Source organism: Pocillopora damicornis, chromosome 6, assembly GCF_964200805.1.
Source record: "Pocillopora damicornis chromosome 6, jaPocDami1.2, whole genome shotgun sequence".
Taxonomy (NCBI): Eukaryota; Metazoa; Cnidaria; class Anthozoa; order Scleractinia; family Pocilloporidae; genus Pocillopora; species Pocillopora damicornis.
In genome coordinates, this window is record NC_142675.1 from 3314562 (window position 1) to 3326839 (window position 12278).

Here is a 12278-nt window from a genome sequence, read left to right on the forward strand (position 1 = left end):
AACCTGTAATTATATTCCTTGTAGCAATGCAAGGTTGCTCTTATCTCAAAAGCCGAGCATGGTAACCATGGTAACCATCAACTCCGCTGAGAAATAAACGCATGTATAGTCTTTAGAAACAGCACAAAATAGTATCCTGCGTTTATCGAATTTCTGTTCGCCAAATTCGTCAAATCTAGACGCTGCAATCCAAGTCTTTCTTCGCCTGCACAAGGCAAATTTTGTTATTTTTCATTCAGATGTCCCGTTCCGCCTCAGCTGCTCAAGAAATGGTTGAATTGCAGCACAACAGTCTTTGTTTACAGCCTTAATCCTCAAACTCCCAGATCAAATTTGTAATTCTCCTACTGTCAACCATAGAATTCTTATGATGTTAGTTCAGAGAATTTAATATTGAATCAACTAATTATCCCTAAATTGATATTTCTCTTTATTCTCATCACATATCTGGTTGATATTGTATTGATATTGTAAGGAGAAATTCTGTCTTGGTTACCCATGGGAGTTAAAGGGTTGACTCCCGTGTGCATCCGATAACAAAACTCTTTAAGTTTTCTGCCTCGGAAAGAATTACCTCAGAAGGCATTTTAGGCGATCGCAATATTTTGTCTGATTGAAAATCAACATATGCGGTAGTGAATTCCACAAGTTTTCTTTTGTCAGAAAAGCATAGGATTATTTTCGTCCGCTTCTGACCGATTCAGTCGCCAATGCTCAGTTTTCATAAGATAATTGAATTTAATCACGGTTCATGTTTGACATCAGATCATAAACAAGCGAAGCGATTCACAGTAGTGGGTTTGTGCCTGAACTTGATAAAATTTTTTCACTTGCAAGATTATATCTAAAGCAATGATGCTTAATAGGTAACAAAGCCTTACTAACGTCACGTGCGGTTACTACTCCAATGTGGTTTCGTGCTCGAGCGAGTTCGGGACGACTAATTACCAGTGTCTACATCTTAGTGAGTGAGTGACTCATTTGCATATCTGAGTCTTCATAAAAACTCTTTTGCACGAGTTAAAAATGAGAAAAGAAAGAGAAAAGAGAGAGAAGATATTGACCATAGCAACAGGTTACCCAGGTATTCAAACTTTCCCCACCCCCTCCCCTCCTCGGTTGTTTATTTCTGAGAGAGAGGTAGGAGTGGGAAAAGCAAGAAAAAAGGATGAGGGAAAAGTGAATTAAAAAACCCGGCTCTGTACCACAGGTTCACCAGCCTTTAAACAATATAAAACGAGAAGAAAAAGAATTGATGGAAGAGATATAATGTGCCTATGTTTTTTTTGCTGGTTAATAACTGTATTCAAAATTTGATATTATCGACCTCAGCGCCTTGTGAGTTCTCCTTGACCATTTCTTTGCGCATTAAAAGTACAATTTGGAGGCCAAAAAGTGTCCCCATTTAGCGCGCGGCCAAAACGATCATGTTACGTAGCTGTGACATAGAAAACTGTGCAGAAACTTCGTCGGAGAAAGGAGAAATGAAGAGGAGACGACGAACAGATTTCGTGGAGGTAGCGCCAAATGAGGTAAGATAAAAGAATAATAGATCTACACCGGGTATTTCCATACGCCACTTTCCAAAGGATGTTGCTGTATGGCCAAAATGGACGCGTTTCCATCCTAGTCATAGAGGAGATTTTATTATTTAAAGTTGTCGGCCTTACGCTCCGTTTCGGCTTCGAAGACGGCTATCACGAACACATGCCACTGGACAAATAAGGGGAACTTAGATCGCCAGTGAATTCAGCTGAAAAGAATGCTGATTAAGGGGCCTATTCCACATCGGACACGATTATACCACATTCTTTTCGGCTGACATTACGCAAGCGAAAAATGGTGAGCTTCTCAATGTTGCTTATTTCACGCGCTTGAGAGATACTTATACTCTTTGTCTTTCCACATGATTACATTTGCGCTTTTCTGATCGTTTGATAATCCTACCAGTTATAGTTTCCATCGAATTTTACAAACAGAAATACATCATTTTTATTAAAAGTCAAGCCCTCTCCTGAGCTGAGCGGTATCCTGCTGCCTGGACAGTGCGAAACCTCTGGCGGATACTGGCATAAACACAAGATCGAAGGGTCCTTGTACTCTGCCAACCTGGGTTTCCGAAAATCCATCCCACAAGCCATCAATTCCCCTATGACCTCAAGAAACTAAAAGTAGCAAAAATAGCAATGTCATCGTGACAACAGCACTGCAACGCGACGAATTGTGAAACACAAATACTATTGAATTTGATAGTAGCAAATCCGAGTGCTGTGAAAGTCAATGCATACGAAATATTCATTTACAATACTGATGTCCGCGGTTATTTGCCAGTGAGTGAAATGGGTCACGTGGAAATGCTGCACTCAAACTAAAGAGGTCTTTCTCTATTAAAAGTCTTATTGATGAATATAAACTCACTCGTTTTTCGTTTAAACGGCACGACGACGATCGCCTCCGCCTTTACAATGTCTGAGGAAAGGAGCAACTTGCAATAAAACTGATGGATGACTTTCCGATGAGAATTATCGCGCGTGCTTCGTGATTCAGCTGGTTCTTTCGATGCTGACGTCAAAAGTAAGCTTCTGGTTTACCAAGGGAATTACTCTACAACAACGAAACCCAAGAACACTGACCATGCAAGGCGAACGTTTTCCGCACCTAGTACGAAAGAATAAATTGTTAGGGCAATAGAAAAGAATACAGCTTCCCATTCTTACCATAGAACTTAAAATTTGGTAACGGGAGTTTTTTTGTTCTAATCTTGACCTAAACACCGCAAGCAAGAAATCGTCTTTGTCCCTTTTTCAGTGTTAGTCGAAATCTTTGTTTGAAGCACGCGGTTCTTGTTTGAAGGGCTGAACCGTACTTGCAACTGCCATTTCTTCTTTACTACTTGAGTACGATATGTTACAACTCTTTAAGAGCTTGCTGAAGGTAGATAGACATACTTAACGAACATGATTTCTAGAGTTTTTCAAAGCTGACTGATACAAAATTACCAGAGATGTGAGAGATTTGTAATTGACAACTGAGAGTTTTCACACTTATTTACGTTATCGCCGGCTAACTCGTTACCAGTCTACGGACAAACTAAGAGCACTTTAGGGCCCGAAAAAACCGAGTTTCATTTTTTTGAAATTATCTTCTATCGGAATTGGTTTGAATATATGATAAGCTAAATAGATATGCAAAAAGGAAGTCCCTGTTATAGGTACATTATGAAGAGAAGAAAACACTACGCTTAAATTGTGCATGTTTGAAAAGCTATCCATGTATAATAAAAAAAAAAGATCGTGAATTAATCAAAAAGAGCAGCAATTCGGCACACTCCGTATGTCCCCCTCCCCCTCTTCCCCATAATGCACCCAGGAGGGGAGGTCAATTTTAGAAAGAGGGGTTCAAAATTCTCCCTACCCCTCTCCCACCGTCTTCAAAACCCTTCATGTACCCTTAAGGGAAGTGAAGTTTACAAAGGGAGGTGCACATTCTCCTTCCGACATACCCTCCCCCTTCCCCTCCTCCACACACACACGCATGCGCCAAACCCCTGATACACCCTTGAGTGGAAGTCAAGTTTACATAAAGGGGTATATATGCTATCATCCCGCGCATGATTCGAGGGGGTTGAATTTGGAGCAGGGGCAAGTTTCTAAAGAAACTGTGGTGCTAGCGCTGCGTCGGTGGGGAATATAACAAGATATTTTGGTTTTATTAACTAAATTGAAAACGCAAATTGGCCACCGTAAAGAGTTTCTAAAGATGACATTTCGAGCGTTAGCACTCGAGGGCTGACATTCCAAATGCCAGCTTTAGAAACTCTTTATGGTGGCCAAGTTTTATTGCGTAACTTCAGCTGATAAAACCAAATTAAATGGAGTTTACTTTCAAGTCACTTGCACGTTCGAGCTTGTGGCGATTTGACCGATCGCTTTGATTGGCAGGCTTCGTTTTCTTTTCCTTTCTCTTATATTCTTGATACGCACCTCTGCCGAAGCATACTTTTGTCTAGCCCCCCTCCTCCTCCTCCCCTCCTCCCCTCCCCCCTCCTCCTGCTCCCCTCCTCCCCTCCCCCCTCCTCCTGCTCCCCTCCTCCCCTCCCCCCGCTACGTCCCCAGTCTCCGCTTTCCCCTTGGAATTGTTAGAGTTGAACATATATTTTTACCTAGACACCCAACACGAGATAAAAACGCAACAAAAGACAGACATTGTGCAGTCAGAGCGCGGGAGAGTTGAGTGAAAAAAGTTGTGTTCCCTTGTCATAACAATCAAAATACTTGGTGTCATTTTGTCGAACTTTTACTCACTGAAAATTTCAAATCACTGATATATCAAAAAAAGATACTCTCTTCAAAAGCCTTTCTCTTTGTCAAGAATCAAACATTATACAAAGCTCTTTTAGCAAAGATTCATCGACCCACCAAAAATATCACACCTACGGTGGCCCATAGAGGACATGCTATCCACTTTTTAAATTCAATTTTATCGCGTGAGAAACGGGAAACTTGTTAGGTCGCATGTGATCGGCTGTCACGCACGTTGTGTCCGTGGATGAGACGACAATGGCTTAAACAGTTAAAGGGTTCTCTCTTAACGGGGTTGGCGATGCAGAGGTGACATTTAGAAATTTACAAACCTGCAATGTAAACAGAAAGATTAGATCAGTGATCCCCACTTGTTCTCAGACACAGCCATCTCTGAAAGTGTCTCGTAAAATTTCGCAAAGATTCACAGAGCTATATGTCGTAGATGTACTGCAAAGTACTGATCAATGATTTTTTCACGAAAATAAAACGGACCATTGACCTCAAAACATACATCTTCAACAGTGGCAGCTGCTTTGTCATCTACGGAAATAACGTGCGTGACAGCCGATCACGTGCGACCCCACAAGTTTCCCATTTATCGCGCGACAATTTTCATTTATAGTGCGATATTTCGATTTAATTGCGTGATAAATCTCATTTAGTGCGCTATAAAATGGAATTTAAAAGTGGATAGCATGTCCTCGATGGGCCACCGTACATAGGCCTTTTTTTATGCAACCTCATATGAAAAACCGAATTCGCTGATCAAAAATAAACACCCATCGGAAATTAACAGCTATAATTATGACTCTCTTTTCCATTACGTTAAAACTTGTTTCATTTTTTTGTCTAAATTAGTCCCTATTTTCATTTTAATTTCAATTCTTACCACTTTCAATAGAACATTCTTATAAACCGGACATTATTTGTCGCCTAGGCAGGGAGCGGGGAATTTTTGTTCTGTCATCATAAAATTCACCTGATCTCCCCCCTAAGGCTCTGTAAGATTCTTACCATAACCCCCTCCTCTCATTGGCAGTTAACTGGAAGTCGATTTTCTATAGTCCCCTCCCCTCCCCCCCTTTGCACTCTGTCGGCGATTCCCCCCACCCCCCCAATAATCTTCCACCCCTCCCTCCCTACCCGGGGATATCTAATGATTGGTTCCATTTTAAAATATTGTTGACATCTACGTTGTTTTGCAAATTTTAAGCCGAATTTTCCTCATTTGTGTTTATTATCATTGATATCTCAAACTCTTTTGACCTACAATGTTCAATTATTACAATATACGATTCATTAAAATTTCAGTTGCACTTGAGGTTGTTGAAAGATGCTCTACTACACTCTCAGGAGTGACCAATAATGATTCTCTCCTTACAGTATCAGTAGATTTCCAAGCAGAAACGTAATGAGAAGAAAGTAAAAAATCACCCGTCAGATATTGTCTGATTGAACACCTTACTAAACCCCCTTTGAAATCACTGGTGATCCTTACAATCTGATTGAGTCTCAACGGTGCGATTTATTCAAGAATCGCACCATTCTTTTTCTCTCGATCGCATTTTTTTCTCAGCCAATGAATTATCTTTACGAAAGCAAACCAATCAAGCAGATTTTCAAGCTTGTTTAAATTAAAGTAACCGATCAAATTGCGGTAAAATGAAAACAACTTTTGAGACTTTTTATAAGCCAGCTCGGCACTAGATCAACAAGATATTTGTACAGACTAAAAAAATCCTGTATTTGAGCTATTGAATTTTGCAGTTTCAAAATGGATGTAAAAAAGGGGTGATTAAACGTAGTGTGGTACAATTTTGTTCTGAAATCATTCTTGTGATTTCAAATCACACTTACACTGCACACACAGTCGTTTTTTAAATCGTGCGTATGATTTCGGACCAAATTGCACGCACTCGGCTTAGTTAACTTTATAAATTCTCAGCCCCAAAGCTAAGAGACGTATTCCAATCTGTAAGGAGATTTATAAGTGAAAGGTTTGATCAGGAAATTAGGCCAAGTAACACGTATTTAGAGATATTAAGGCTGTGTCTCCCTTTTCCTCAAGTTCTTTAACACATTTCTTCCTACCACAGTTATAGCCAAGACCAACTGTGGCCATACGTTAGCTTCATAGCTCAATTTTCAAGTAAGTGTCAAAGTAAGTCGAGGTTTTCTTGGTTTTACTTTTTACCTCACGGTATGACATAGTCATACCGTGAGATTTTGGTGTAGAAGGAAAATTTACTCCACTCTTTTAGACAATTAATTTATATTAAATGTTGCATTGAGCGTGGATGAAACGCGCTCCCCCCCTCCCCCAACTGCCCTATTAGGTTTGGTTCTGTTCCCAAATTCTCGCTAGTGTCTTCTGTTCAGATATTCGGGGGAGGAGGGGAGGCGTAAACTTCTCCCTGAGTACATGGAGTGATCAACATAATTCGAATTGGCTTCCATACGCTAAAACGATCAAGGTGCTTTTTCCTTCTTTTCTCTCCATCGTTGAAAGAATACCTAACGAGAAATAAAAGGGCTTCAAACTCTTAAATTTGACAATAGCGACGGTCCCATCGATCGATAGATGTGGAAATATTTTAAGCGCGGCGGAAGGGATTTTAGTTATCGTCTTCAATTCGAAAACCGCTCGTCTGTTTGGCTGTCATTTAACTATGTTTTACACATATTTAGCCGCTGATTTACAGTGTTTCAAGATTTCAAAGACTGGGTTTCACCTTTCTTTTTGTCTCGCAATTACCTATATTAGTTATTTCGCTCCTGATTTCGCAGAGTGAATTTTAGTCGGAATTTTGATGCGCAGTTGAATGCTTTTACCTTTTTGGGCACGAATTGAATTTCAGCATTAATTTGCCCATCATTCTTTGGTAATGATATTTTTTTTACTATTTGGCCGTCAATTTATCTAAATTTTTAAATAAATTTTGTCTTTAAACTTCACATTGTGTCTGGTGTTACAACGCAAATGGCTTATTTTTAGTGCTTCAGCTAACCTAATGCTTCTAAAGCTAAACCTTACCAGTCATTTTGTAGTACGCATGCGCTATTGGAAGGAGATCATGGGTTAAAGTTCCTACCAATCAAGACATACCATGAGTAGCTCCAAGAGCCTTTGATCTTCGCTTTGTGATTGGTCTAGAGAACTCGCGCCCTTTCTGAGAAATTTATTTAAGACTCGAACCAATCGTAAATCGGTAACTCGCGTTTTCCCGGTCTTGAAGCTGTGTACGTGTTTTTGCATTGAGCTCTCATTGGCTGCTCCTGAAATTTTTGCTTCATCCGGTGGGTCGTTGTGACTACCTCAGTTTTGGTTTAACGACAATCAGTCGCAAAACGCCCTAAGCGACACATTTACTTTTACAAAACGTTCCCGGCAACGGCTCTCAAATTACTTAACGGCTAATGACAGATTCATCCCTGCTGTTGTTACGTCTCTCTGGAAAAGTCTTCTGCCCTGAAGGGGCTTTATCAAGCAGGGCCTAGAAGAGCTTCCTTCTAATATTTCCCTTGAGCGTCCCTTTTAATGAACCAGTCACGTGGAGGGTCCTTGAATCCATCGCATAGACTATGTAGGCGCAAGAATGTATTTTTTGTTTCATAGTTTCGTGTTAGGTGTTCAGTTTTTCGTCTTCATTTATTTCCTTTGTCAGTTACCAGTCTGTACTTGTTATATTTATTTGCATATCGTATATATTCTGTTCGCGTGTAACTTATGTCGTTATTTGTATTTCTTAGTTTGCAGAACATATCGTCTAGTTGCTTCGGGCTTCATCTTTTGGGTTTTTGGTCACATTCGTCTTGTAAGTTTCCTCGTTTATTTCACTTCGTCGTTTTTCAGTACTTTTCACTTCGGACGCTGTAATTTATTTTATGCTCATTTGTGTGTTTATAATTTTGTTGTTTTCAGTTACCGTGTTCAACAATGTGTTATGACAGCGTGTTTCTCGAAGTTGTTCAGTTGGATACGAGTTATTAGCGTTTGCGGCTAAAGAATATAATCTAGATAAATTGACAGCTGATAAATACCAGGCTTCATAATAAGAAACAGAGCTCCATAAGTTCTATTGTTGTGATCAAAAACAGTTCCCGCAATGCTTGATGGACTTTTGTTCTATTATCCGACGTTTTTGATTGGATGAAAATCTTACTATACTCTTCCGCAGATTTGATGTCTTAAAACAGTATCGCTCTTGTAGAGGCGTTGGTTCTGTTAACTTTTCCCCAGCCTTGCTTCACCTCTCTGAAATTTAAGTAGAAATATATGTCACAACAAAGAAAAGACTTAGGATGATTTGCAGTAAAGACAAAAGTTTTAAAAACCACAAACGTCCCATTGGTCCCATTAGCGCTTTTAAACTTGTTAATTCACTTGAACAACGAACTCCAGATGAAATTACAGACAGAAGTTGAGTTTCTGGTAAAACATAAGAAAACAGTTATCATTTAGTGCCTGTGAAGGAAGAGAGGGATCATAAGAATACTACAGAGCCTTATAAGGGAATCGGGTCATTTTATCGCGACACAACTAAAATCCTCCGACTCCCCCCCCCCCCCCCCCCCAGTGATAAGTGTCCCAACTAATTTTTTTCTGGGAGCGTGGCTTCAGAACAAAAAGAAGATGTAATGATATAATGTATTCCGACAATCGGTCCTTACCGACAGAAGAAATCTTCAGGGTACGCAGCAAAAATCGGCTTGTGGCAAATCTTCCAGTTGTCGATTTTCGTTTTTAGCCGCGAGAAATGCCAACACCAAAGCCACTGAATACGTAACTTTCGGTTTTTCTTCTTCCCCTTCTAGGAACGTTCGAACGTCAATATCTGTAAGCGATAAGGTTATTCTAGTGTTTTTCAGCAATAATCCGAAAACATTCCAACAAACGATCTTGGATAGAGAGTGATGAAGGCTTTGCCGTTCATTTATCAACCTGACCGAGTAAAGGCGAGTGACGTTCAGCAGTTGATTGGCGATATCAAACACACGTCAAAAAATATTGTATTTTTTCACGTTTGTTGTTACTGCTTTTCTCAGGGCTGGAAATCCTTGTAAAACACCGTAGTTTATGTGATAAATTCTTTCTTCGGCAAATAAGTGTTCTTTACGTGTTCTCGTATTCGATGTAACCTTCGTCACAGCTATAAATGACAACAAGGGAGTTGCGCGATATCAGTTTTTTTTTCTCCCAGGCCGTATTCCTCCTAATCAACCTGTGATCTCATTGCCTGGTATTAAAGGCCCACAATTTTTTTATGTAAACCCCTTCGATGGGGTTCACTGTCTCTCGCATTCTACAAATCTCCCCCGAATAGATTGTACACGATTGATTACTCGCATCATTTGCGCGCACGAATGAAAAGAAAACTTTGTGTTTTTTTAGGACTTCCTACTACCTGTTTGTTTAAAATTAGAACACATCAAGGGCATATTTCAATCAGGCAAGTTGTGTGAAAATTCCCCAAGCTGGTTTTCTGCAAAAAAGTGATATTTTTGAACGCATATCCGTCGCTTGTGATGCCAAAGGTATCACCTTCCTGTATCTAACTTAAGCAGCAGTTTGCTATCTCAAAATCAACAGTTTAATTTAGAAACCTAGTTTCAGCGTGAGAGCGTAAGATCAAATGCGTTTGGTTGAGTCTCGCTCAATGCGTGAGAGCTCTTTGGGCGGTTCAATGCAAAGTGACACTTATGTAGAGGAAGTGTTGGATTTCAACTTGATCTTTTCCAATACCTTGATCGTGACGTTTTCCAAAATATTTGGAATAGAATGAACAAAATCTTGTCGTTGTTATTGTTTCGAATTCACGTAGAACTTGGTATGACCTATCCACGTCGTCAACGTAGCCAAGTTTCGTCTATGGGTGCAATTTTTTTAATTCCTGACCGGCCGGCGAATCAGTTCCAGACAAGACGATGGAAACCTCACACACGAGATGTTTAATATTCCCGCTCTAATTTTTCCTGCTTTTTTTTTAAAGCCGAAACTGCTTGGTCGTTACAATGCAATTCGTAACCTATCGGAAGCGACGCTGTTAAATTTCTCTTGCGAATCTCGTCAAATGTCATTTATTATCGTCCACGAGATGCCCTAAATAGGCCAAGGAATGAATCAGAGGGACCCTAACTTTAAAAGCTCGCGATCGTTTATCTGACGGTAGGAGTCGGGGACGGGAAAGGGGGAAAAATCTTCACTCCGCTAACCCTATCCCTCTCCTTATTTTTTACCATCGACCGCCCCTTGGTACAAATTTATTTCTCTCCCCAACCTTCAGCTGCCATTAAAATCAAAGATGGCGGCCATAATGTTCGTTATGAAATTAGTGAGCACTCGCTCGCCAAAATTACGCCTGCTTTTCGGGCTAAGGGACCCTTCATATCGGCAGCGAACCAGATATGTGTCAAACGCTTCATACAATCGAAAGCGGTTCAAAAGCTTACACAGTACAAAACTATACGTCCATTGAACTAAGTAATATAAAAAATATCCGGTTAGATAACGGCGTAATGTGTGACTATGTATGTATGTATGTATGTATGTATGTATATATATATGCTAACTGCAGACAATACTGTTTGGGCCTTCTGGGTCTCATCAGTGCAGTGCTGATGCTAGGATGGAGGTAAGGCCATATAGCCACCCTAAGTGATCTCACACTCATCTAAGCCATGTCAGAGTGCTCAAACTAGAAAAACTAGTGAGCATGCGCATACACACACACACACACACACATATATATATATATATATATATATATATGTATGAATGTTGTTGAATATGTTGGGTCTTGAATAAAGCGTTGAAAACGGAAGCACATTCTCCATTGTGCAAATTATATATATATATATATATATATATATATATATATATCACCGACTGGAAGAAATTACATATATAAACATGGCGTAAAAAATTACATATATAAAAGTTACATCTATAAATAACACTGACTTGAAGAAGATTTTACGACAGTAAAGAAAGGCGTAATTTTTTCCAGTCGGTATTCTTTATATGGAAGATTTTACGCCAGTAACTAACGGTCTAATTTCATCCAGTCGGTATTCCGTTATATGGAAGATTTTACACCAGTAACTACTGGGTAATTTCTTCCAGTCGGTATTCTTTATATGGAAGATTTTAAGCCAGTAACTAACGACGTAATTTCTTCCAGTCGCTATTCTTTAAATGGAAGATTTTACGCCAATAACTAACGGCGTAATTCCGTCCAGTCGGTAGTCTTATACAGAAGATTTTACGACAGTAACTAAAGGCGTAATTTTTTCCAGTCGGTATTCTTTATATGGAAGATTTTACGCCAGTAACTAACGGTATAATTTCTTCCCGTCGGTATTCTTTAAATGGAAGATTTTACGCCAATAACTAACGGCGTAATTTCGTTCAGTCGGTATTCTTTATATGGAAGACTTTACGCCAGTAACTAACGGCGTAATTTCTTCCAGTCGGTATTCTTTATATGGGAGATTTTACGCTAGTAACTAACGGCGTAATTTCTTCCAGTCGGTATTCTTTTATATGGGAGATTCTACGCCAGTAACTAACGGCGTAATTTCTTCCAGTCGGTAGTCTTTATATGGGAGATTTTACGCCAATAACTAACGACGTAATTTCTTCCAGTCGGATTTTTTTTATATATGTTAGATTTTACGCCAGTAACTAACGACGTAATTTTCTTCCAGTCGGTATTCTTTATATGGAAGATTTTACGCCAGTAACTAACGGCGTAATTTCTCCCTGTCGGTGATATTTATATATGTAAGATTTTACGCCAGTAAATAACGACGTAATTTTATTCCAGTCGGTGATATTTATATATGTAAGATTTTACGCCAGTAACATATTTCAACTATATATCAATTCATTATAATTAATCTACCGACTGAGTTAGTGGCGTAAAATGTTACAGTATATAGACTGTGTTAGTCACATATTACGCCGTTATATGT